Source organism: Puma concolor, chromosome B4 (assembly GCF_028749965.1).
Source record: "Puma concolor isolate L17-30 chromosome B4, mPumCon1.1.hap2, whole genome shotgun sequence".
NCBI lineage: Eukaryota > Metazoa > Chordata > Mammalia > Carnivora > Felidae > Puma > Puma concolor.
The window spans coordinates 95,098,845-95,125,293 of record NC_141673.1 but is presented as its reverse complement, the minus strand read 5'-3'; the positions used below and the strand labels follow the sequence as shown (position 1 = coordinate 95,125,293).

General features: G+C 34.4%; 1 protein-coding gene and 1 long non-coding RNA gene across 2 annotated transcripts in view; one reads left to right on the top strand and one right to left on the bottom strand.

The window, feature by feature from the left end:
* Nucleotides 1–853: 853 nt before the first annotated feature.
* On the bottom strand, nt 854–12,142 carry LOC147579304 (uncharacterized). The gene is made up of 3 exons (XR_015253794.1): nt 12,017–12,142; nt 11,354–11,425; nt 854–2,084 (listed from the first exon to the last, which is right to left on the bottom strand). It is a non-coding gene; the product is annotated as an uncharacterized LOC147579304 (long non-coding RNA).
* A 132-nt stretch (nt 12,143–12,274) lies between these two features.
* ATF7IP (activating transcription factor 7 interacting protein) overlaps nt 12,275–26,449 on the top strand; it is a 124,788-nt gene continuing 110,613 nt past the window's right edge. The window contains exon 1 of the mRNA XM_025930107.2: nt 12,275–12,437. The gene's annotated coding sequence lies outside the window, so the exon portion shown is untranslated. The remainder of the gene's footprint in view (nt 12,438–26,449) is intronic.

Sequence of the window (26,449 nt, the reverse complement as noted above, 5' to 3'; positions counted from 1 at the left end):
GCAGTCCGTGGGTTCGAGCCCCGCGTCGGGCTCTGTGCTGACAGCTCAGAGCCTGGAGCCCATTTTGGATTCTGTGTCTCCCTCTTTCTCTGACCCTCCCCTGTTCATGCTCTCTCTCTCTCTCTCTCTGTCTCAAAAATAAATAAATGTTAAAAAAAAATTTAAAATAAATTAAAAAAGCCGTTTTATTTATCTTGCATTATGATTTTTATTATGGGTTTTGCTAATTGCAGACATGTTCTTTTATTCCTTGTATTTCCTGTAACTTGTTAAATGTAGAGATTTGACTAGATTGAAGTTCATTTTCCTTTGGCAAGAACATTTCAAGAGATGTTGTTGCATACTTCATATTGTATTGCATCATGAATCAAATAATTGACTTTCTTTTTGTGTGGACAAGATTTATTTTGAGTTCAGGTATGTTGTTAGCCTAACCCATTCATCATCAAGTTTCCCAAGCTAATGCCATAGCTTTCAAACATGACCCCTGGGAATCTCTGAAATTCTTCCAGAGAGTCTGCAAGGCCAAAAAGACTTCAAAATAGTAATAGATATTATTTACATTTTTTCACAAGTGTATAGCAGAAATTTTCAGAGGTTATATGACATTTTTGTTCTAAATTCTTTTCAGTTTTAATTTCTAATATGATATTCAGAGGTATAAGCCCCTTACAGAAAATCTCTTCATCCTCAATAATTTTGAAAATGTGAAGCATTCCTGAAAGCAAGAAGTTGGGGAACAACTGAGCTAATGGGTTTAGCAGCCAGTGATTATTATCCCTGAATTTATTATTTCATTAGGTGTTACAAATAGTAATATTAATATTAAACTGTACATCTGATCTTATCACTCTTCTGCTTAAAACAGCTTTCTATTGTTCTTATCTTAGGTATTTTGCAACATCTAAAGAACATGATAGAGTATTTTACTGTACATAATGATCCTCTATTGATGCTTTTGTGCTGAGGGAATTTTCTATTTCTAGATACAAAGCAAGAAGTTGATATTCCAGAATTTATCTAGAAAACTATTCCTGGGGGAACAGAGAAACTACAGAAAACAGCATAAGAGAAATGAAAAATACAAAAAAAGAGAATGAAAGAAATGTTAGTCAGTGAAAAAGTCTTACATGCATCCTAATGGTGTTCCAGAAAGAGCGGAGAAAGAGTATGTGGCAGAAGAAACATTTGAAGAGAAAATGGCAAAGAAGTTTCCAAAATTCTCTCAATGGCTCTCTATGCCTTGCACCTTCCCATCTCTTTTTTCTTGTTCTTTTCCCTGTGCTTCAGTTTGGATAATATATATTGACTTTTCTTCAAATTTACTGATCCTTTTTCCTATGTCCAGTTAGCTGTTAAACCTATACAATGAATTCTTAATTTTGGCTATTGTATCTCTCAAGTCCAGAATATCTATTTGCTCTTTTTTATTATTTTATTATTATTATCATTATTATTATTATTTTAGTGAGCTCTATGCCCAACGGGGTTTAAACTCATAACCCTGAAATCAAGAGTCAAATACTCTACCAACTGACCCAGTCCTATTTGCTCTTTTTCACAGATACAGCTTTATTGTTTAAGTTCTATATATTTTCATCTGTTTCATATATCTTTTCCTGAGCTTTCCTTAACACATTCATAATACTAATTTAAAAGTCCTTGTCTGCTGATTCCAACATCTGGGTCACTCTGTGGGTCTGCTTCTAATGGCTGTATTTTCTCTTGATTGAAAGTTACATTTTTCTTCATATTTGTATGTATTGTATATATATATTTTTTTTATTGTATGTTGAGCATTGTATATCCAAAAGCTTATGGGAACTGAAAGATTTTGTCCCAGGGAGTGCATATCTTTTCCACTGTTAGGAAGTTGGAATAAGAGACAATGAATCTGAGCCAATCAGGCATTATGCTCTGTTGGATTTGGATTTCAATGTCACTTTTAGTTCACCTCAGGTTTCAAACTTCTTGAGGGTGATATTTGGAGTTCTCTGCTGTGTGTATAACATACCTATTCCTCTAGCAGGACTTTGAGATCAGGCATTGTGAGACCAACCACATCTCACTTGGAAGCAGAAGTCCTGCAATTAACAAATTTATAATCTGTTTATTAAAGACAACCTAAAAAATAATTCCAAATAAAAAGAGACAAAAATCAATCAAAATACTGTCATTTTAATAAAGCAACATCATTATTTTAATGTATTTTCTTATGAAGTTGTTCTGGGACTATATAGGTTATAATTGTTTCATTATTCAATTGAAAATCTGAAATTAAGTATATACTTTGATTGAGGGTGAAGTTACTATCAAGAAACATTTTCTGCCAAATCCTAAAGGAAAATCATATTCATAATGAGACTGTTTGTTTTTAAAATTTGTCTAAATTCCAGTGGTAAGGAGGCATCTCTACTTTTGCATTCTTGCAAGTTGATTAGTGTGGTAATGTCAATTTGATGTGGCTTCTTGAATTACTATTCTTATAATTCTCATTGGGACTCAGGTCTATCAAAAATTCTTTTATTTATTTATTTTTTAAGTTTATTTATTTATTTTGAGAGAGAGAGAGAAAGAAAGAGAGGGAGAGAGAGAGAGAGAGCAGGGGAGGGGCAGAGAGAGAAGGAGAGAGAGGGAATCCCAAGCAGGCTCCACACTGTCAGCACAGAGCCCAATGCAGGGCTCAAACTCATGAACTGTGAGATCATGGCCTGAGGTGAAATTGAGAGTCAGATGCTTAACCAACTGAGCCACCCAGGAGCCCCCAACAATTCTTTTAAATAAGTCTTTTAAATTAACATCTAAACTTCCTAATTCTGGAGTATTAATTTTGGTTAATCTCTTAGGTAAGTACATCTAAAGCTAATAGTAGCATTTCTTTAAGGGTAGATAAGTCATATATTTTCCAAACCTTTGAGTATCTAAGAATAAATTTGTTACTTTTCTACATGAAAGACAATTTAAACATAGATTCTAATGTCACATCCTTTATCCCTCAAAACTCTGACGATATTGCTTCATTAAGTAGTTGGTATTTAATATAACAGAGGAGAAGTCTGATGTCAATGTGATTTTTGCTTCTTCAAATATACCATGTTGTATCTCCATCCTTCACCTATCCACTAAATATCCACCCATGGCATATGCACTCTCTTAACCCAATAACCAACTAAAACTCGTAGGATTTTTCTTTATCTTGTGTATTACTCAAACATCCTACCAAAATATTTTAAAATACAGCTCTCTTTTTTATGATTTGAATGTATTTCACAAGGCTGAAGTAAAGCATTGGCCATTACTCTGAGGGCCATCCTAGTCAGATGTGGTGATGAACAAAGAGCTTGGCAAGCTCTAGATTGTTCTTATTCTCCTTTACTTCACCTCCACCTTGTCCTCCTATCTGCCAGACTTGATGATGAGAAACAAATACTTGATTTGGACCCACAGAAGCAACAACTACACAGAAGCAAAAGTGGTCATGTGGGCAGGAATGGAAGTTATGCATGGACTTAGCAACATGATCTTCACTGACTAAAACCACTGCAATGAAATAAAGCTAGAATAGTACACACCAAAAATGAACCCTTGATTTAGGACCATTCCATGGAGGATAAGTCAACTTTGGTAGCAGGTTGATTACATTAGATCAATTCCATCACTCGAAGGGTACACTTCATTCTCACTGGAAGAGACTTACTTTGGAAGCATATTTCCTTTTCCTGCCCATGATGCTTCAGCTCAAACCACCACAACTGGTAGATTTATAGAATGCTTTACTCATAATATTCCAAAATTCTTTGGAATGTATAATATTCCAAAATTCTTTGGAATGTATAATATTCCAAAATTCTTTGGAATGTATAATATTCCAAAATTCTTTGGAATGTATAATATTCCAAAATTCTTTTGGAATATATTTTTTCCCACCAAAAAATTCATTTAACAGTAAATGAAGTGTGGTGATATGCTTATCTCATAAAATTCACTAGTCTTACCATGTCCTCATCATCTAAAAATAACTGTCCTAATGGAATGGTAGAATGGCCTTTTGCTTTAAAACACTAAATTATCTTTTACAGCAATTAAAACATTTTATTTTATCTTCATTTATTCTATTATTGACACTCTTCATTCCTTTATTTTGATCTATGTTTCTGATGTATATAATATTTTTTCTCCTTTAAGAATATTCTTTAACATTGCTTGTAGTTTTACTGGCAATGGATTCCTTCAGTTTTGATTTGTCTGAGAATATTTTTATTTCATCATTTTAAAAATAATTTAAAAAAAATGTTAAAGTAATCTCTACACCCAATACAGGGCTCAAACTCACAACTCCAGATCAAGAGTCTCATGCTCCACTGACTGAGCCAGCCAGGCACCCCTATTTCATCTTCATTTTTAAGGATACTTTTGCTGACATTGAATTATGGGTTGAGTTTTCTTCTTTCAGCACTTGAAAGATGTCACTTTGTCTTCTTGTTTACATACTTTTTTGGTGAGACATGTGTTATAATTCTAAGCCTTGTCTCTTTATAGGTAATGTTTCCTTTTCTCTGGATACTTTTAAGATTTTTGTCTTTGGTTTGCTACTGTCTGAATATAGTATGTCTTAAAGAGTGGGGTTTTGGTATTTATTATATTTGGTGTTCTCTGAGCTTCCTGGCTCTGTGACTTAACTGTTTGTCAGTCATTCTAGAAAAATTTTGGCTATTACTTATTCATATATTCTGCCTTTTCTTTCTTCTCCTCTGAGATTCTAATTATACATGTATCAGGTCATTTGATATTGTCTCACATCTCTTGGATAGTCTGTCCTGTTTTTTCCTTTTATGTATTCTTCTTTTCTTTTTACATTTCAGTTTGGGTGATTTTTATTGACCTATCTTCAAATTTACTGATTCCTTGCTTACTTGTGTTGAGTCTACTGATGAGCTCATCTAAACATTGTTCATTTCCATTACTGTGTTTTTTTATTTTGATCATATGGGTCTTCCTTTGCACTGCTCTCCAGGGAGAATCTGTCTCTTGTATCTGTCCTAGTCATATTGTACTATTATTTTAAAAATCAGGGGCGCCTGGGTGGCGCAGTCGGTTAAGCGTCCGACTTCAGCCAGGTCACGATCTCGCGGTCCGTGAGTTCGAGCCCTGCGTCAGGCTCTGGGCTGATGGCTTGGAGCATGGAGCCTGTTTCCGATTCTGTGTCTCCCTCTCTCTCTGCCCCTCCCCCGTTCATGCTCTGTCTCTCTCTGTCCCAAAAATAAATAAAAACGTTGAAAAAAAAAATTTAAAAATCAAATCATTTTAGCCTGAGGTGGTGGGTAAGGAAGGAGGGTATTCTATGATGTTCAGATTAAGTAATAGCTGTAAGTAGGCACTGTAAACTTAGATTTTGGGGTATGGACATCATAAGTGTTTCTATCTCTCCTAAAAATGTAATTATTAGACCTAGCATTTCTTCCTGCTCCTCCTCCAAGTGTAGAGCATTCTTTTTGCCTACAGTTTTTGGTGCCCTTTTCACCTCAATTTAAGTGTTTTTTGTTCCATAGAAGAAATAGAAAAGATGGGTTTCAGCAGTGTCTGTTGTTCCCCTCTCACACCCAGCACAGTGAAGGAATCTTTCTCGGGATTCTCCCCACTCTTCCTTGTGAAAGCCTGGTTGAATTCCTGGAGGAAAATCCTGTAAGAGTGTGAAATTTCCTGTCCAAAAAGTCATCGCTAAGACAGATATCAAGAAACTTACTGCTTATGTTTCATTCTAGTAGTTTCGTGGTTTTAGGTGTCACATTCAAATCTTTAATCCATTTTGAGTTAATTTTTGTGTATGGTATAAGAGTGGTCCATATTATTCTGTTGCATGCAGTTGTCCAGATTTCCCAGCACTATTTATTGAAGAGACTGTCCTTTCCTCATTGTGTATTTTTGGCTCCTTTGTTACAAATTTGTTGGCCATACATGCGTGGGTGTATTTCTGGGCTCTCTATTCTGTTCCATTGATCTATGTGTCTGTTTTTATGTCAATACCACATTGTTTTGATTATTATAGTTTTGTACTATAGTTTGGAATCAGGGAGCATGATGCCTCCAGCTTTGTTCTTCTTTCTCAAGATAGTTTTGGCTATTTGGGTTTTTTGATGGTTCTACACAAATTTTAGGATTTTTGTTGTATTTCTATGAAAAGTGCCATTGGATTTTGATAGCTAGTTATTTATAGATTCCTTTGGGTTGTCTGGACATTTTAACGATATCAAGTTTTCTAATTCATGAACATGGAATATTTTCCATTTATTTGTATCTTCTATTTTTTCATCAATGTCTTACAGTTTTCAGTGTAAAATCTCTCACACCCTTGGTTAAATTTATTCGTAGGTATTTTATTCTTTTTGATGGAATTGTAAATAAGATTCTTTTAAAATTTCTCATTATAATAGTTTGTTATTAGTGCATAGAAATGAAGCATATTTTTCCATATTGATTTTTTATCCTGCAACTTTACTGAATTCATTTATTCTAACAGTTTTTTGGAGGAGTCTTCAGGGTTTCCTGTATATAATATTATGTCAACTGCAAATAGTGACAGTTTTATTTCTTTCTTGATCTGGATGACTTTATTTCTTTTTCTTACCTTATTGTTATGGCTAGGACTTCTAATACTACGTTGAATAAAAGTGGCAAGACTGGGCATCTTTGCCTTGTTCCCAATCTTAAAGAAAAGCTTTTAGCTGTTCACTTCTGAGGATAATGTTAACTGTAGATTGTCATATATGGCCTTTATTATGGTGAGGTAAATTTTCTGTATACATACTTTGCTGAGAGTTTCTTTTTTTAATCATATATGGATGTTGAATTTGTCAAATGCTTTTTCTGCCTCTATTGAGATGATCATATGATTTTCATCCATTCTAATGTGGTATATTACATTGATTGACTTACAGGTATTGAACCATCCTTGCATCCCAGGAATAAATTTCACTTGATCATGGTTTATTTTCTTTTTAATGTATTGTTGAATTTGGTTTGCTAATATTTTGTTGAGACTTAAAAAAATTATTTTTATTAAGTTTATTTATTTATTTTGAGAGAGAGAGAGAGAGAGAGAGAGAGAGAGAGAGAGAGAGCACAAGTAGGGAAGGGGCAGAGAGATGGAGAGACAAAATCCCAAGCAGGCTCTGCACCATCAGCACAGAGCCTGATGCGGGGCTCAAACTCACGAACCGTGAGATCATGACCTGGGCCGAGATCAACAGTCAGACGCTCAACTGACTATGCCCCCCAGGCACCCCTATTTTGCTGAGACTTTTGCATCTATGTTCATTAGGGATATTGGCCCATTAATTTTCTTTTCTTGGGGTGTCTTTCTCTGGTTTTGTTATCAAGGTAATGCTAGCCTTATAAAATGAGTCTGGAAGTGTTCCCTCCTATTTTTTGGAAGATTTTGATATTGATTGATATTGATTCATCTGTAGGTGTTTGGTAGAATTCATTAGTAAAGCTATGTGGTTCTGGGCTTTTGTTGTCAGATGGTTTTTGATTACTAATTCTCCTTACTAGTAATCAGAGTGTTCAGATTTTCTATTTCCTCATGCTTCATTCTTGATAGATTGTATATTTCTAGGAATTTATCCATTTTTTCTAGGTGTTCCAACATCTTGGTGTATAATTGTTCATAGTGGTGTCTTGTGATACTTTGTATTTCTGTGGTGTCAGTTGTAACATCTCCTCTTTCATTTCTGACATTATCTGAGTCCTTTCTTTTTTTCTTAGTGAGTCTAGATAAAGTTTTGTCAATTTTGTCTATCTTCTCAAAACCAGTTTTTGGTTTCATTGATCTTTTCTATTGTGTTTTCAATCTCTATTTCACTTATTTCCACTCTGACCTTTGCTATTTCCTTCCTTCTTTTAATTTTGGGCTTTATTTATTCAACTGTTTTGAGTTTCTTGAGGTATAAAGTTAGGTTGTTTGAGATTTTACTTGTTTCTTGATGTAGACATTTATTGCTATGAACTTTCCTCTTAGAGCTGCTTTTGCCACATCACATAAATTTTGGCATACTGTATTTCCATTTTTGTTTGTCTCAAGTTATTTTTTTGTCTTTTGATTTCATCTTTGACCCATTGGTTTTTCAGAATTGAAATATACTTATTAAAATGAAATCATTTATAGTTCTAGAACTCAATGTAATTTAGTTGCTAATTTAACAGTGAATATCATGTTTCATTTATATTACATCAACATCTACATGTGTGGTATGCATTATAAGATTAATGTGGATTATTTGATATTTCAAAAAGTTTTCCAGGAGCTAAGTACAAATGCTGGGAGTATTGCAATAAGTTCTGAGTGCCCACAGAACCACAAACTGGAACATGAAAAAAAAGCAAGAAAATGGAGGCTTGACACTATTGGCAAATGACTATTAAGCAAAAATCTATTGAATATGTACTAACAGAGAGGTAGGAAAAATTAATTTTTTAAATTTATTTTGCTGCTCAAATCTTTACATACTCTGGTTGTGTGTATGTCTCAACCTTCTGACCTTCATTGTATTCTGACAACTGCCATTTGTTTTGAGGACACAGAGCAAAAAATATGGAGAAGCATTCCCCTGAGGCCATGAGTAATATTAGGAGGGCAGATGTTTTAAGGTCACAGTTACCATTATGGTAGTGCTGAGTGCCAGATTCTGAGTGACAAAGGCATCCTTCCGCTCTTGCAAATGTGTGCATGTGTGTTTATGACATATAGGGGCCTCTAAGATATGGGGACCAGAAGATTGGCTCCTCTTGCCAAGGAATAATTATAGTACTGGTTCTATCCTTTTTATTAAGTGCCAGTTAAATATCTTCTAATAGAACCCATTTCATTCACTTAGGTCACATATGTACCTTGGAAAATGGTTTAGATACCTCTTGATGGCTTCCTGTATTAGTTTTCTATTGCCAGGTAACAAATTACTACAAATTTAGTAACTTAAAAAATTATACATCTATTATCTTGGTTTCTGTGGGTCAGAATTTTGGGTATGACTTACATTCCTTTGCTCATAGTCTCACAAGGCTACAATCAAGGTATTATCTGGGATGTATTTTATTTTTTTTTTATTTTTTTTTTTTTAAATTTTTTTTTTTTTTTCAACGTTTATTTATTTTTGGGACAGAGAGAGAGACAGAGCATGAACGGGGGAGGGGCAGAGAGAGAAGGAGACACAGAATCGGAAACAGGCTCCAGGCTCTGAGCCATCAGCCCAGAGCCTGACGCGGGGCTCGAACTCACGGACCGCGAGATCATGACCTGGCTGAAGTCGGATGCTTAACCGACTGCGCCACCCAGGCGCCCCTCTGGGATGTATTTTAATCCAAATGCTTGGTTGGTGAAGAATCTGCTTCCAAGATCATTTGGTTTATTTATAGAATTTATTTCCTTATGGCTACAAGGCTACATGGCTAGATGGCTACATGGCTGAAGCCCATTCTCAGGCTACCCAACATTCTATAGGCCAATTTAGTAACTTTTAATATTGACTTCTTCAACATAGTTTTTTACTGCATCAAGTCAACAAAAAGAATCTCTTTCCTCAGGGAAGATCCAGTTCGGGCTTCGTGCCGACAGTGCGGAGCCTACTTGGGATTTTCTGTCTCCTTCTCTCCCTCCACTGTTCCCTCTCTGTCTCTCTCTCTCTCAAAATAAATAAATAAACATTAAAAGAAAAAAAAAAGTAGAGACAAGATTCCAGTTCAGGTAGTATGCTTTCAAAGGCCATTTTTCGTAATTGTTACATTACGCTGTCTCATTTTATATACTTCAAAACTTCAGTTTTCCTTTTTATCTATTCCTTTTTCAAGTTTATGCTGTTTTTCAAAAGTTCTATTTTCTCTATTCAATTGGTGCTCAATTGCTACCACTGAAATTCATTTATTTATGTTGATTATTTTAGTTTTTTTTGTTTTTTGGAATTTTTTTTTCTGAGAAATTCTGTGATTTTGCTTTACTCCTGCATTTTTTTTTTCTAGAAGAATATTCAGTCTGTTTGTATAAAGCCAAATGGTTGACAAAATATGGAAATCTTTTAGTACTGATTGGTAAGTAGCTGTCCCACCTCTGAATACTCCTCCTACCATCCAGTCTGCCTCAGTCCCCAGTTAAATAAGCCCTGGACCTCTTCACAATCTGACAACTAAATGATTAACATCTGACACAGTAGAAGGTTTTCATGTCTGCTTCCACTCTGGCCAGTGCCTAGTGCCATAAGGAATGAGAAATATTTTGCATTTCTGTTTTACTTAACTTGAATTCTTTTTCTTTTGTATTATTCTGACAGCTACTTTAAGCTCTTCATTATTAATCAGGTCACACTTTTTACAGGAAACAGGCAAGAAATTTTCCTATATTCTATGAGGAAGATTTAGGTTCTCTTGTTCTGTATTTCTTTTATATTTAGTGTGTAATTTCATGATAGTAATTATTTCATAATGTTTATCTGTATATACGTTTCTTTCTCCATTAGAGGCAGTGTCATTTCCTCTGGGCATCCTTAGTGGCTAGAATAGTGTGTGAGTGCATAATTAATACTGTATTTGTTGAATGAAACAATGAATGATTGGTTAGATCAACCAGCAGGTGGAATGTCTGAAGAGACTACATAATGTGTGGTTGAATATATTTGGGGAAATTCAAATACAATAAAACCATCTAGTTGGAGCCTTAGGGAGGCAAGTCTAGAATATGAGCATATCTATTAAAATCAATCAATTAGTGAGTCAATGGTGAATTATTTTCCCCTTTGCCATTAGTCTAGACAATTGCGAGTGAATTATTATAAACATGATTCTTTTTTATTTGTTTATAGGAAACATACAAAAAGAAACCTGATGGGCTTTATTATTCCAATCCCATTTTTCTTATTATAGAGTGCAACTTTTAATGTCTATATTAATATTTATAATTAGTTGAGTATTTTATAACTGAGCATCTATGTACTAAATAAATTATAATACATAATTTATTATAATTGAGCCTCTATTCGTAACTTTTTGAACAATCAAGTACTATGCTCTGTGTTACATACTTTACAAAGCTAAGCAATAAAGCCACACAAATCTAAATGTGTTATTTCCTGACTTAGAACCTTTTAAATGATCCCTCATTACTTTGTAACAAAGATCAGCTTTTAGGCAGAAAATCTACTAAATCAGTTCTCATGTTACAATTTGCCTTTTCGAGGAAGGCATTACTGATTTTCCAACTCTGGATTAAGCGATTCTCCTAAAAGCCACCCAGTATTTCAACTGAGTTGAAAGACCCAAATTATAAAAATAAGTATTAACCACCCTCCACTAATTTCTTATTACTTACAAAAATTTCCTGTTTACTCTTCTGCTTCCTCTAGTATAGATTTCTTGTGGCCGGGCTAGACCACAGTGATTACTGAATAAAAAATGAGTAGATTAATTTAAGCAAAAAATTACATTCAAAACAAGTTAACAAAACCTTATGATCTATTTGTCAGGCTCTTCTTGTTTGGCAAAACACCTTTACATTGATTTATCCTGTCATTGACCTCTCTTAACCGACTTGAATCACAGGCATTATCACTATTTTAGAGATGAGAAAACCGTGTTAACACACGTGTTCCAAGAAACAGGCAAGAAGGCAGGAGTACTTGGACGTGAGCCCAGATCTCCCAACAAAAGGAGTTGCACTTTTTTCACTACATCCTATGGCCTTCATTAACGATTGGTTCCCAATATAAAACTGAATATAAGGGATACAACTTCTGGTGAAAGGGTATGATTGGAAGTGCTTGCTCTGGCACAAAACTGAAAGAAAAGATGTGTTTTCGCCATTCTCTCATTACTTACAGTTTAAAGTATACTTTGTGAATTTTTAATATAAATGATGAACAAATATACTTAAGGCTTTTTTGAAAATATTTCTCTCAGCTCTTTAACTCTCACCAACCTATTTCCTTCCTTCTTTGCTGAGGCTCATAGAGGGCGCTCACAAAGTGCTACTCACTGGGTAAAGCGAAGCTCCACTCAAAACACACTTCACACTGCAACTAAAAGGCGCAGCGCCACCACCTCAGACTTCCTTCTCCTTTCCAAGGCAGGAGGCGTGGCCAATTTCCCTCATTCAAATAAAAAACCAGGAGATTTGCATGGGGAACGGCTGAGCCGTGAGCCTATTGGCTGTTAGCACCGTGGGCGTGGCCAATAGTACGACCACAGAGCCCCGCCTACATTAATTTGCATAACGGCCCCGGCGCGTGCAAGGCAGAAGCGGGTTTGTTTTTGAATCTGCGGAGGTGGCGGCGGCGGCAGCGGCGGCGCGGCGACTGAAGCGCGCGATACTGAAGCGGCCGCGTTGAGGACGGTTGCGCGGAACGGCTCTGTAGGAAGGAACTTGGTTCCCCCTCCCTCATCTCCCGCCCCGAAAGGTATATGTGACTCCTAGGGGCTGTTATAACCACATTTTCTTAAATTACTATTGTATTTATGAAGAGTCAAGACCGCATTATGGCGGCTGCGGGAGTTGTGTGTGCGCCTGCGCGGTTGCGGAGCTGCGGGCGGGCGCTGCATGGGAGCACGTGATCTTGCGGGGTCGGGCTCTAGCTGCAGTTGTGCAGCTGGCGGGGCGGTGGCTGCGCAAGCGCAATATTCATTTTCAAGATCTAATGTTCTTGTTGGACGCCATTTGGGTTCTAGATTTAATTTTCCTCATTCTTGAGGAGTTTCATTTTCTTGTCCTCAAACTGCCACATTTTTCAAGGAAAACGTTTCTTTTGTGTTGCATTCCTATACCGACCCTCTAAACTCTTTTATATTTCTCCGATTTTCTGAGAAGCTGTGAACTTAATTTTCTGTAAAAATGATTGTCACTTGTGGTTCTTGATTATAATTTCACTTTTAGGGTATTGCTGGGTTCAAGTTTATATTTGGGGAGATAAAGATCAGCACCTAGTGGTGGTCTCAGGGGCAGTACATTTAATTGAACTGAATATTTGCAAATACATTTTAACCCTATTTTTACCAGTTTTGTTAAGAGGGAATGTGTACAAACGAGAATTTGAGTTTTGGAGATATGGGGGGAAGGGGCATTGGAAGAATCTATATACTATTGTTTAAAAAGAAATCTCAATCTCCTTGGTTATTTATTTTTTTAATATTTGATTCTAAGTTAATGAAGTTTTAATTTTACCAGTTTGTGTGCTTCTGATTATACTTGCATTTGGGTTTTAGATTTTTAAAGTCTGTGATCACTTGTCCATCACTGCTTCAGTTTGATCATTTTTGTGACTCTGACTTTTAAAATTAGGTCATTTGTTTAGCCTTTGGTTTGTTATGATATGTGAAATAAAACTTGCTTGGTAAATTTTTCTCATAAAGAATTCTGCAAAGAACTCCTCACTAAACTGAGGCCTTTATGAGGAAATAAAGTCAACCATTAATGAAAAAATTAGTTGATTCTTTAAAGAAACTGCCCTGTATATGTGTATGAAATAGAGTTGTGTTTGATTTCTTAAAATTGTGTGTTCCTAATTTTCATTTCTTAAAGAAGATAGTTAGAGGTGTGCTACTGGTTATTTTAGTTTACAATGGTTGTGTCACTATATTTAAATCTTATATAACACCGCTGGGAGAAGTGTTATACAATCTGATATAATTCTACCATTGTGCAAATTTTTTCTTACTAGACTAAAAATTTGTAACTGTTTTTCATAGATTTCACCTGTGGTTTGTGTGTACAATAATTGGTTTCTTGGTTGGTTATATAAGACTAAGTTTAAATCAGTCATCTGTCAAATGAAGAAGTGCCTATTGCTTTATAATGGTTGGTTAGGGACGGTTTTATTGCCCAAAGCAAACACCGTTAGCATTAAGTAGATGTAATTGAAAGGAATAGTTTTGGTTGGTGGATTTTTTAAAAATGACGTCACGTATGAGATAGAATGAAGTGATAGGGAAGGTAACTCTCTTTTCTCAACAGAAAATTAGCTGTTCATATAAACCTGGCCCTCTGGTCTCTTCTACACAGAAATATATTTAGAGGGCAGTTGTGTAATATCCTGCCTTTTTATACTTCTGGGTGATTGCCCCAGCACACCCCTCCTCCACTTCCTAATACATAATTTCAGGTGTTTAGAGTGGAAAGTATCTTGTATTTTCTGTATCTGTGTGTATGTATGTGTTTTAGGTTAAGAAAGGAACTTTGATTTTAGGGCAGTGGTACATTTTGCACTTCCAGAAAAGTAAAATATTTTGGTTTGTGTATTAAAGTTTGTTTTCATTTGAATACAAAAGATTGCCTCTTAGGTTAATGCTGAAGATTGTAAGAGGTCTTGAAAATACTGAGGAACATAGTGTACAATGTAAATATTTATTAGTAGGACAATTTTGCTATTTGTTAGAAAGAGAAGTATAGTTCTATAAACTTAAAACAAAGACCAGTGAATTGTCTGAATGTCTGTTATTTTGTTTGTTATTCTTTGAATAAAAAGCATGTTTTGAAATTTTAGTTTGATTTAGAAATTTTAGTTATGTTGCCACAAAATTTTGACATATGCAGAATATATAATATTGAGACTAATGAATATTAAATTATTGGGGTCATTTTTAGTTTTGTAGATTTTAAACATCACAAAATTTAGTTTAGAGAAAAAGACTTAGTGATTAAGTCATAAACCATTAAAATTGTCTTTTTTTTTAAATTATGATTTGAATATTTGATACATATATTTAAATACTTTTTTACTTATTCATTGCAGCACCTTTGGAAAGTGTTGAAAATTAGCAACATTTAGAAATAAACAGCATAAATGTTCTGGTGATTTTGTTATTTTTTCATGGTTTATCAATTGGTCAATAAATATTGTTCAATAAATATTGATCAGTTTTTCATTTGGACCATAATTTCATTCTTGTTCTTTTAATTTTGTATTATGTTGTAGATATTTATCTCATTTCATTATTCTTTTAAAATACTTAATGTTCTTTCAATGTATAATGTTCTTTTAAAAATTTCTTTTAATGGGTATATAATATTTTATTGAGAAAATACCCCAAATCATGAAATATTCTTCAAATGTCTTTAAGCGGCTACAATATTGTTATATCTAATAAGAATGTACTGTGACTTACTAAGCATTTCTTTTATTGACCATTTGTTTGTTGCCCATTTCTCTGTTATAAATAATGCTACACTGAACATCCTTACACATGAGTTATGAACTGCATCTCTTTGAAATGATTTCTTTGAAATTATTGCTTCAAATATTGTTTCAGAGGGCTTTTAAGGTAATTACAAAATTAATAAAAATTTATTTTTTTGAAAAGCATTTCCCATACCACCATCAGTTTGGTGGCTGAAAAACAGTACCATAGAGATATAGATATAGATATAGAAATCGATATCGATATAGATGTATAGCTATAGATATCTGGTGAAGTTGAATTTTTTAATGTTTATGTATACAATGTTCTCATTTTTGTGAATTAGCTGTTTGAGGTTTTTTAATCTTTTCTATGGTGGATGTTAATGTTTTTCCTATTGATAACAGCTATTTATGGATATAAGCCTTTTGCTTTTCATACTTTTGGCAGGCTTTTTTTTTAGTTTATTACTTTTAAAATTGCTTATTTTATATATTCAGAAGTTTTCCTTTTTTTTTTTTTTTTGGTAGTCTAATGCACTGCTTTTTCTCATTTGTGATTTCTTCCAGGACTTCTTTGCCTAGAAATAACCTGTTGTGAAATGAACTTAAATGTTCACTTATTTTATTTATTTTTTCTATGTATTTTAATGATTAAAAAAATAAGTGTTTTAATCTGTATGGAGTTTATTAGTTTCCAGTTTTCCCAAATACCTAGTTTTCTTAGATTCTTACGTTGGTGATCTTTTTTCTTACTGCTTTGAGTTGCTAATTTTGATCTTAAGTTACCAGGTTTGAGCTATAGTTCTGCTTCATTTACTGGGGATATTTAACTTGGTCCATTGGCCTCAGGAGTTTCTACAGATAGTAAGAAGATTCCTTGGTAGATCCTTTGATGGATTCCTTGATGTACACAACATTATGTGATTATGCCTATGTGCATTTTTCTGGGGAAAGAGTTATAGTTTTCATCAGCTTTTCACAGGAATATATAATACAAAATCTAAAGCTAGGTTAACAACCACTGTACCTGGGTCTTATCCATGTAGCAGTAGTGCACTGTTTTATTTGTTGTAGTGATAGTTTAGTTTAGCATTGCATTAAACTTAAATTGGGGTGAGTTTACATCTTTATACTGTGTTTGTTTTTTTTTCTCATAAATGGGATATATTTCCCGCAGATTCCACAAAATGTACTTTTTAAGAGAAACATTGGGAAAATTTGTGATACCTGTTATTTTTCATTAAGGTGTTATTAAACTTGTTCCCTAATGCTGATATGATGTTAATAGGGATAAGTTGTTAGAGGATATAGGACTACGTTTCTATTTTTAATCTTAGGACATGGTGATATGAAAATAGTGCAAGTATGAAGTTAGAAGTGAGAAAATAGGTTGTCCAGTTAAAGTATTCTTCAATATTTGAAACCAAAATTTTTCATTTACATAGACTTTTTTAATGGAAGAATGTTGGAAAGTTATCTAATTTTTCTGGCCAGGATGGTGCCTAATGCTATAATAAAGTTAAAAACTTTTATTTTTAGTCCCTTGATAATAGTAAATTATTCTCTAATAAGGATGTTTCTCTAATTATTGGTATAAGTTCATTGTACATTAAATCTATTATTTGTGCTCATTGGCTTCATGAAAATAAATCTAGGAAGTAGGTAGAAATCATGTGTTATTGGCTTTTATTAAACTTTTTAAATGAACAATTCTCATCTTTGGGTCTTTTTCAAGCAAAACCACTTACAGAGATTTGCATATTTTACTTTTTTTATGTGACTTTTGCTCTTACTTGAAAACTTTTTCTAGTTCTGACAAATTATGATACTTAAGTTTTCAGACTATGATAGGTGAGAAATAGCAAAGTAGGGACAGGAGAAGTGGCTACCAGAGAAATGTATATGGATAAGAGGAAGGAGTGATGGCTAGCATCTTGACAGTGAAGATATGTTTCAAGTGTTAGAAGCAAGAATTTAAAGACTTAGTTTTGAGGTTATTTAATTTGGGAATTAGTGTTTTTAGAGCTGAATCCGTATTTATATTATGTTAATTATAATTGATGATCTTAAATGATTCTGAATCAGAATATTTAGTTTTGTTTAACTTGCTCAAGATTTAGTTTAGAAAGCCTTCTATTATGATTTTTAAGTTTTGAGGTATATGGAAAATTTGTGCACGGGCAAATCTACTTTTTCAAAGAAGTCACATGTGGGGCATATTACAGATAAAATTTAGGTGATGTTTTAACAAAATTTAAATGGTAGAATACAAAAAATCATTAAGTAGCTCTGGGAAGCCATAGTCCCTATAAGTTCCCCAGAGTATCTAGAAATTATGCATCCATTAGTGAAGCCTCTCTTTAGAAATTCTTATCCATTTGACCTTGTTATGTTCTTTACGTAACTCAAGACTTTAAAAATGATTTTGCAGTGTTCTTTCTGAGATTGTCGTGAAATCTACAGAGTAAATCAGTGGTTTATCCTGTCATTTTAGTTTGTTTAAGACAGAAAAGTGAATTCCAAAAAATCAAACTTTGTGCTTCAAGTTACATGGTGGAAACCCATTTTGTATTGGAGGAAGAGAATATGAGTGCTGGCCAGCATTTTCATTTTTTAAATGCCTGCAAAATGAGAAGACCAGGGCACTAGTGCTTATTTGTACAATGTGAATGTCTTCAGTTGTGAATTTTGATCATTTGCATTTTTGAGTCTTTAAGAGAATGATTCTAGCATCTGCTTGGCCACTTTCCAAAAAATGTGATAGGCCTAAGGGTACAGTTGATAGCACCTTCCTGAGAGACTTTATAATTGGATCTACATAAACATAAAAGTCTGGGAAATGTAGATGACCTGTTAACTTGACTGTGAGAAATATTCTTTTATTCATATCTGCAGTTTTTCTTTGCTCAGAATATTATAACAATATTTTGAGTTGTTTTGTATCTAATAACTATGAATAACTAGCATATACCCTTTAATTTGGGAGAGAAGGCCCCTTTGATGTGAGATAGTAATGTCATAATGTTTTACTGTACAGTTCTTTTCCACTTTCTTTGTTGTTTGTACATACTACTTTGGGGAATTATTGTCTTGGTGGGTATCTGGGAATTATGTTCCAGCACTCTGTGGCACTTTTACATTCTAATGAGAAATTTGACTCTGATTCTCAGAACTGCCATAGCTATTAAAAGATTTCTCCTTGATGGGGCGCCTGGGTGGCGCAGTCGGTTAAGCGTCCGACTTCAGCCAGGTCACGATCTCGCGGTCCGGGAGTTCGAGCCCCGCGTCGGGCTCTGGGCTGATGGCTCAGAGCCTGGAGCCTGTTTCCGATTCTGTGTCTCCCTCTCTCTCTGCCCCTCCCCCGTTCATGCTCTGTCTCTCTCTGTCCCAAAAATAAATAAACATTGAAAAAAAAAATTAAAAAAAAAAAAAAAAAAAAAAAGATTTCTCCTTGAGTCAGTAGTTCTCAAAGATAATGCCTTCCAGTTGGTAGAAAGGTAAACCTAGAAGGTGAGAATAGAATCTGCCATTTTAAGAACCAGGAGGACAAGAGTTTGGTGAAACAATGAATGACATGACTGCTTCAGCATATTCTCAACTAAGGATTTGGAGTTGAGGAATGTTTCTGACTTCTTACCCTTATTAGATAAATGTCTTAAAAGGAAGAAGTGGTGAAAAATATGAAAGAGAAAAGAGACTATCTTTGAAAATTTCTTTTATTTCTTTTTAGATGGTGTCAGGAGTAATTGGATTACAGTAAAGGCTAATCTGCTCTGTGAGACTATTATGATGGTTTAAGGATGATAAGTGTTTTTCTCCTCTAACAAAGAAGACTGTTTAGAGTTTGTAGGTGGCTTTGACTTAACATATGGTTTCCAGGTTGAACATGACTATTCCACAGTTTCACCAACCAGGGGCAAGGGAGAAAGGGCAGTGGGAGTATACACCTCATTCTTTTGAGAGCATGATCTGGAAGTGGTACATATCACTTTGACTCAAGTTTTATGGGTGTGGATTTAGTCATTGGAACATACTTAGCTGGGAAAGGAAGGCTAGGAAATGTAGTATCTAGCTGGACAATCATGTGCTCAGCTAAAATTAAGGAATTTTATAAAAGGGGATAAATGAGTGTAATAGAACAACCAGCCCTTTCTGCTACAAAAAGAAGCTGGAGAAGTAGTATCAAAGTAATTCATAATTTGATATTAAAAACTGTTTTTCTGTCTCAAGAGTTATAGTTATAACTCTATATCTTCTTTTCAAGTGGAATTTTGAGAACATTTGTATGTGATTTGTGTCTGAGATTCTAGTTATGTGTGTGTGTGTGTTTGTGTGTGTATACCACCAAATAATGGTGCAATTCTTTCCCTTTCTGCTTGCCCTTGCAAATGTATTAAATTATATTTAGCTTTATAAGAATTGGAATTTTAATTTAATTTTAAAATCTCAGTGTAATATTTTTTTAACTTTGCTAGTTGCTTATTTTGAAAGATGAAGGACTGCAGGTAAGGACTGTAATGACAGTCGTGAATCGCAATTATTTGAACTGCTTGCTTTAGTCTAAAGTTGAATTTATGTTTTTTAATTATTTTATTTTTAAGTAATTTCTACACCCAGCAGGGGGCTCAAACTCACTACCCTAAGATCAAGAGTTGCTTGCTCCACTGACTGAGCCAGGAAGGTGCCCCGAGTTTATGTTTTTATATTCTTTTCCAGATCCTATTGTTTTGTAACTGTATGTGTGAAATATACATTTTGAAGATGGAAAATATAATTTTTGAGGACCTTGTAATGCATACAAGTAAAAAGATTGTGGTTGTAAATTCTTTGCATATAGGTAAAGCTTACTTGTATAATAAGTAGATAATTAAAAGCAGCTTTCTATAGATTGTAAGTAAGACACAGTAGATATTTGTTTATGGCACAGACAGTGAAACTGTTGTGGGGGGAGATCAAGGAAATCTTAGAGGGTTGTATTTTAAGGGGTGAATTAGAAGGATATTCTTAGTAAAGGGAATAAATAAGGTGTTCAGAGTATCTATCAGAAATGAGAGGGGCGCTTGGGTGGCTCAGTCGGTTAAGCGTCCGACTTCGGCCCAGGTCATGATCTCACAGTTCATGGGTTCAAGCCCCACATCAGGCTCTGTGCTGATGGCTCAGAGCCTGGAGCCTGCTTCAGATTCTGTGTCTCCCTCTCTCTCTGCCCCTTCCCCGCTCACACTCTGTCTCTCTCTCTTTCAAAAATAAACGTTAAAAAAAAAAAAAAAAAAGGAATGAGAAAGAAGGTAGTGTGTGAGGAGAACTCTAAATACCACCTTCATATATAGATCCTTGAGTTTTGTAAGAGTCATTGCTGCCATAGTGCCTACATAATGTAACTAATAAAGGATATTGTTATTCTCAGAAGTTCTCTCATTTCTTTTTTTACTCTGTTTTACTTCCTATCTTGCTTGAAGACATTTATTCCTTTCTACTTCTTTGTTTTTAGTTGCATAATACTTCATAAGCTTCCTGAATTTAAGAATTATATCTTATTGATGTTTTTGACAAATGTCACATGTTAAGGAAAAAACCCTTGTAATTAGGAATGATAAGACCACTATTAAAAGTATAAGATTACTTTCCACATTGTCTTCCTTAAAATTCAATAAATATTTGTTTATTGAAAGGCAAGAATCCTTTTGTTTTAGGCGAAGTGCCAAAAAGCGAAGTAAGATATGCTATAGTTCTTTTTTTTATTTAACTTACTATTATCTACAGATGTTAGATTTTTTTTTTAAATAATTGAACATGTAATTTACTTAAGCACCAACTAGATAAATGGACAAAAGGTTGGACAGGCAGTTTGCATATGAAAAATTATAAATTGTGAGACAACTTTTAGAAAGAAAGTTTTCCATCTCATTCATTAAGAAATAGAAGAAAGCAAAGAAACACCATTGCTCACCTATTAATAAGTTTCTAAGATTTAACTCTGAAGGACATAATGTGTGTAAATTAATAAGGGTTTGATAAAAAGATGGAATTAAATAATTATTTTGTGTTTTAAGTTTGTGTAATTCTTTCCTTTTCCATCAAACTTAAGTGATATAAAAGTTGGAAGATAGCAAATAAATGAAGAAACAAAAAGGTGAAGGATTTTCCTAAAATCAGTAATATAATGAAATGGAGAGAGCAATAATTTTATATTGGGATCTGGGAATTTAGAGTCTGCCAACACTATTACTTAATATAAAATGGTGGTACTACCTATCTGATAGGGTGGTTGTGAGGGTTAAATGAGATTAGATATAAAAAATACTTAGTTTTTCCTGGCACACTTTTCTGTCTTCAATCAATTGAATCAATTAGGCATGAATATTTAAGAGGCAGCTAGTTGCAGCTATACGGAACCCTCAATGGAGGAGATATATAGAAAATGGCAATATTCTTGATTATTGGAGCTGGAATTTAAATGCATTTAAAAAGTAATTTCAGGGGCGCCTGGGTGGCGCAGTCGGTTAAGCGTCCGACTTCAGCCAGGTCACGATCTCGCGGTCCGTGAGTTCGAGCCCCGCGTCGGGCTCTGGGCTGATGGCTCAGAGCCTGGAGCCTGTTTCCGATTCTGTCTCCCTCTCTCTCTGCCTCTCCCCCGTTCATGCTCTGTCTCTCTCTGTCCCCAAAATAATAAATAAACATTGAAAAAAAAATAAATAAATAAAATAAAAAGTAATTTCAAAAAGTAGTTTTAGAAGACCATTCACTAGTAGAGAAAAATAAGCATTTAAAGAAGTAATCTATTTGCAGGGCACCTGGATGTCTCAGTCAGTTAAGCATCTAGCTCTTGATTTGGGCTCAGATCATGATCTCACGGTCTGTGAGTTCTGCCCATGTCAGACTCCATGGTGACAGTGTGGAGCCTGCTTGGGATTCTCTCTCTCTGCCCTTTCCCTGCTTGTGTTCTCTCTCTCAAAAAAAAAAAAAAAAAAAAAAAAAAAAAAAAAAAAAAAAGAAAAAAAGAGAAAAAAAAGAAACCCCAAAACCCAAAACTTTGAAGTCATTTATTTGTAAAGGTTTGTGAAGGAGTCTACCTTTAGAACTGTTTTATTTTAAAAGGCATTTAAAGAATAAAAGCCTTACAAGATTACTAAATTTGCTAAGTTTACAGCCATTTTCTCATTAATTTTTTATCTTCACAGTTGGTCAGGTTTTTTCAGACAATCATCATTGCCAAAGTTAGGGATGAAATAATTTATTTTGGGGAACTAGATCCACATATGCCATCGTTTTTTGTTTTTTGTTTTTTAAATAAAGGGTGCAAAGTGCTCCCTCTCTCTTTATTAACCCTCCAGGTATGGAACTTGTTGGACATGCTCACTCAAAATTAAAGCCAGACAAATGTCTGTTTTCTTGTAGAATCGTTCATGTGGCCAAGTTCCTGCCCCTTAAGAAACAAATTTCACCACATAAGTTTGTTTTCTGATCTTCTGATTATTTTATTTTGATGTTTTATTTTATTTACACAGGTTTAATGAATAGCTGATTAATATTCAAAGAATTCCCTATTGTCTGGTTAACAAAACTACATACATTTGACATGAGGTTTAAGAGTTAGCTTCCATCTAGGGGCGCCTGGGTGGCTCAGTTGGTTAAGCGTCCAACTTCAGCTCAGGTCATGGTCTCATGGTCTGTGAGTTTGAGCCCCACGTTGGGCTTTGTGCTGACAGCTCAGAGCCTGGAGCCTGCTTCACATTCTGTGTCTCTCTCTCTCTGTTCCTCCCCTGCTTGCATTCTGTCTCTCTCAGAAATAAAGGTTAAAAAAAAAAAGAGCTTCCATCTAGATGTTTTGTAAAGTGTAATAACTTATCTGCTTGGTTACAAGATCAGGAACCAAGAGCCATCTAATTTATCTCAATGAGTTTTCACCTGCAATACTTAAAACTGTAGGGTATTATGGTTCTGAGATTTATGCATTTGTCAATATTGTTCTGTCAGGAAATGATATTCTTTATTCTCATTAAACTTGGGAATCCATAAATTATAGAAGAATTACTAAATTGAATTTCCGGGAGGACTTACGAGGCATCATTTTTTGCATTTGCAGGGCAGTCATTTCTACATTTGAGGTGTAGTCTTTGTTCCCTGTCATACCTAATTATAAGCTACCTCTTTTTTAAATGTCACATTTCTCTTGTAGTCATGGTTACCAATTTGATTTATCCAATTTTATCCTGACAGGAAGGAAAACATTCTTATTGGAACTTTGTAAACTAGTTTATAAAAAAGTAAAGAGATTCAGTTTAGATAAAGCCAATAATATTTTCAGTATTTTTCTACAGAATGGCTTTTTAATTGTTCTGGTGGCTTATTAATTATAACCAATGTTAAGATCTTTCACAGGATATTTTCCCCCTGGAATTCTGAAGATATTAGATCAAGATATTATTATTTATACAAAATGTATTAAAATTTTTTTTAATGTTTATTCATTTTTGAAAGAGAGAGACAGAGCACAAACAGGGGTGAGGTGGAGAGAGAAGGGGGATACAGAATCTGAAGCAGGCTCCAGGATCTGAGCTGTCAGCACACAGCCCGACACAGGGCTCGAATTCACAAACTGCAAGATTATGACCTGAGCCAAAGTCGGACGCTCAACTGACTGAGCCACCCAGGTGCCCCTATATGAAATATATTTTAAATTGAAGGTTAAGATAGATTAAGAAGAAAGTGTTTTCTCTTGTAACCGTTAAAAATAAAAAAAAACATAGTTAAGTCAGTTCATTTACTTGTAAGTAATTCTTGTTTCACTGATCTAGGGTTAAGTAATCTATTTACACAAAGTTGTCTGCACTGGACTAACAGAATCGTAGAAATCCTTACCAATTCTCTTGATTTAGTGATTACAGATGTTGATTCATGAAGGTAAGGTCAGCTTTATCCCAGGATGCCTGTATCCAGGAGTCTCTTCTACATAACAGTAACAGTTCAGATGATTTGGTACAGTCCTTTACTAAGGATCTTTTGATGTACATCTTTCCTTCTTTCCTTGGGTACAGTGGCAGCAAGGATGTTGACTCATTTTTGTTTCTTGAGTCTCATTGCTACAGTTGGTCTAGTTGCTCTCTTCATATGGTATACACTGCTGTTATTAGAATTTTATTCACAATGTTTGGATTTCCTTTACCCCTTGTCTGTGTAGCACCCTTGTTTTCCATGTGTCATGTCTTTTTATTGGTTTATTCATTAGAGGAAGAAGACCGTATTCTCTAGTAGCTTTTTGAGAAAGAGTAAATGGGAAGTATATTTTGTGAAACTGTATGTATCTGAAAATTATCGCTATGTATTAGATACTTGATTGATAGTTTGGCTAGGTATAGAAACCTGGGTTGGAAAATATTTTTCTTCAGAAGTTTAAATGCACTGTTCCATTGTCTTCTTGCTTCTGTTACTGCTGAGAAATCTGAAGCCATTCTTATTTGTGATTTTCCCTTCACTGGCTGCTTGTAGAATTTGTTATTAGTCTTCAGTGTCTTGAAATTTCACTGCAATTCTTTGATGTGGATATGTTTATCATTGTTTGCTGGAATTCATCAGGCCCTTTCAGTTTGGCAACCCTTGTTTTTCAGTCTTGGAATTTTTTATTAAGTGATTTCATTGGTGATAGCTGTTTTCCATTCTGTCATTCCAATGTGAATTTTTGGAGGGGTACTTGACTTTTCTTAGATTTTTTTTCCGTTGTATTTACAACTTTGTCTTTTTGTTCAGCTAGATTTCTTCAACTTTGTCATCTAGTTCTTCTATTGAGTTTTTCATTTTTTATGTTATGTTCTTAATGTCTACTTTTTGTTTTTAGCCTGTAGTCTTTTTTTTTTTTTTTAAGTAAACTCTGTGCCCAACATGGATCTTGAACTCACAACCCCAAGATCAAGAGTCTTATGCTCTACTGTATGAGCCAGCCAGGAACCCCTAGTATTCTATTATTGACACATGATTGTATTATCTTTTCTTATCTGAGGATATTATTTTTTTTGAAGTTTTTTTTCTTGCATAGTCTTTGTGAGTTTTTTTGTTTAGGTTTGTTTTTGGTTTGTCTTCCATGTAAGACTTGTCTCGGTTGTCCTTTTTTTCTTGCCTGACTGTTGTGGAAAATTAAGAAGTTGATTAGAATATCTAAATTTGTCAGCTTTTAAACTTTTTAGGCTTTTCTGTGTGGGGTGGTTTTGAGAGCTCCCAAGACCTTACAGTCTTGTGTTTTGTGGTTTTTAAGTACACTCCGTTTTCATTTTTTTATGTGGAGATTAAGGGTCTGATTGGTAGCATTCTGGAAGATTAATGGAAGAAAAGGACTAGGTGTCTCTGCAGCCAGCATTTAGTCCCTCTCTTTTTGGTATGCCACTCTCATTTTTAACCGTGGATGTTGTCTTCATAGCTTTGCTAGGACTCTGGAGAGGAGGTATTCAGTGGAATGTGGTAAGGATATCGATGGTATCTTATTGATTTGCAAACAGCTTTCACTAGTATTCCCTTTTTTAGTCATACCAGCCTTACTGTTTGCTCCCTTCGTCCCAGTCATCCTTGTTCTTTTAGTCGCTATGTCTTTTGAAGTTGCCGCCATGTAACTTAAATTGGTTCTTGTCCCCAGTGAAGCATGTACTATGATGTTTTGGGAACTGCTAAGTTAGTTACCAGTGGTTTTGCTTATTTTCATCTTCCCAAATCTTTTTAGCTATTTTCTTTTTTACTTTTCTCCTTGTTCCTAAGGATTTATGCTTTCAAAAACTACCTTCATTGTAGTTTTAGTGGGCTTTGAGAGAGGGAAATTATGGTGTTTTCATTTCATTGTCTTAATACCATTCTCATGTTTATTTTCTCTTTTAGCATATGTAAGATTGGTAATAACATGTAACTGAAGTATATTAGTTAAATAAAAGTGTATTTAGTTTTTACTTGATATAGTGAAACCTGTTATTTAGGTTCTATGGAATCTTCAATATTTTGCATATGTAAAATCTTGTAATAGTATGGTATATGTTATATAAAAGGTTATAGTAGTTAATTACAGTTATTCTCTTCCAGTTCTCTTTGTTGCTTGGGCAACCCATAGCAAATGGTCACATTCTCTGCTCATAAAAATTTGAAATTATGGTACTCTTGTTTTACATGATTGTTAAGACTGAAATGAAAAAATTATGTGAAAAGTGCTAGTTTTTATTTAGAAAGAGATAAAACATTGAGTAATCATGGAAATGTTTACCTAATATTTGAAGTAGCTTTGAAATGTGTTTGCTTTTACAAATAAACAATAATTGGGTTCATTA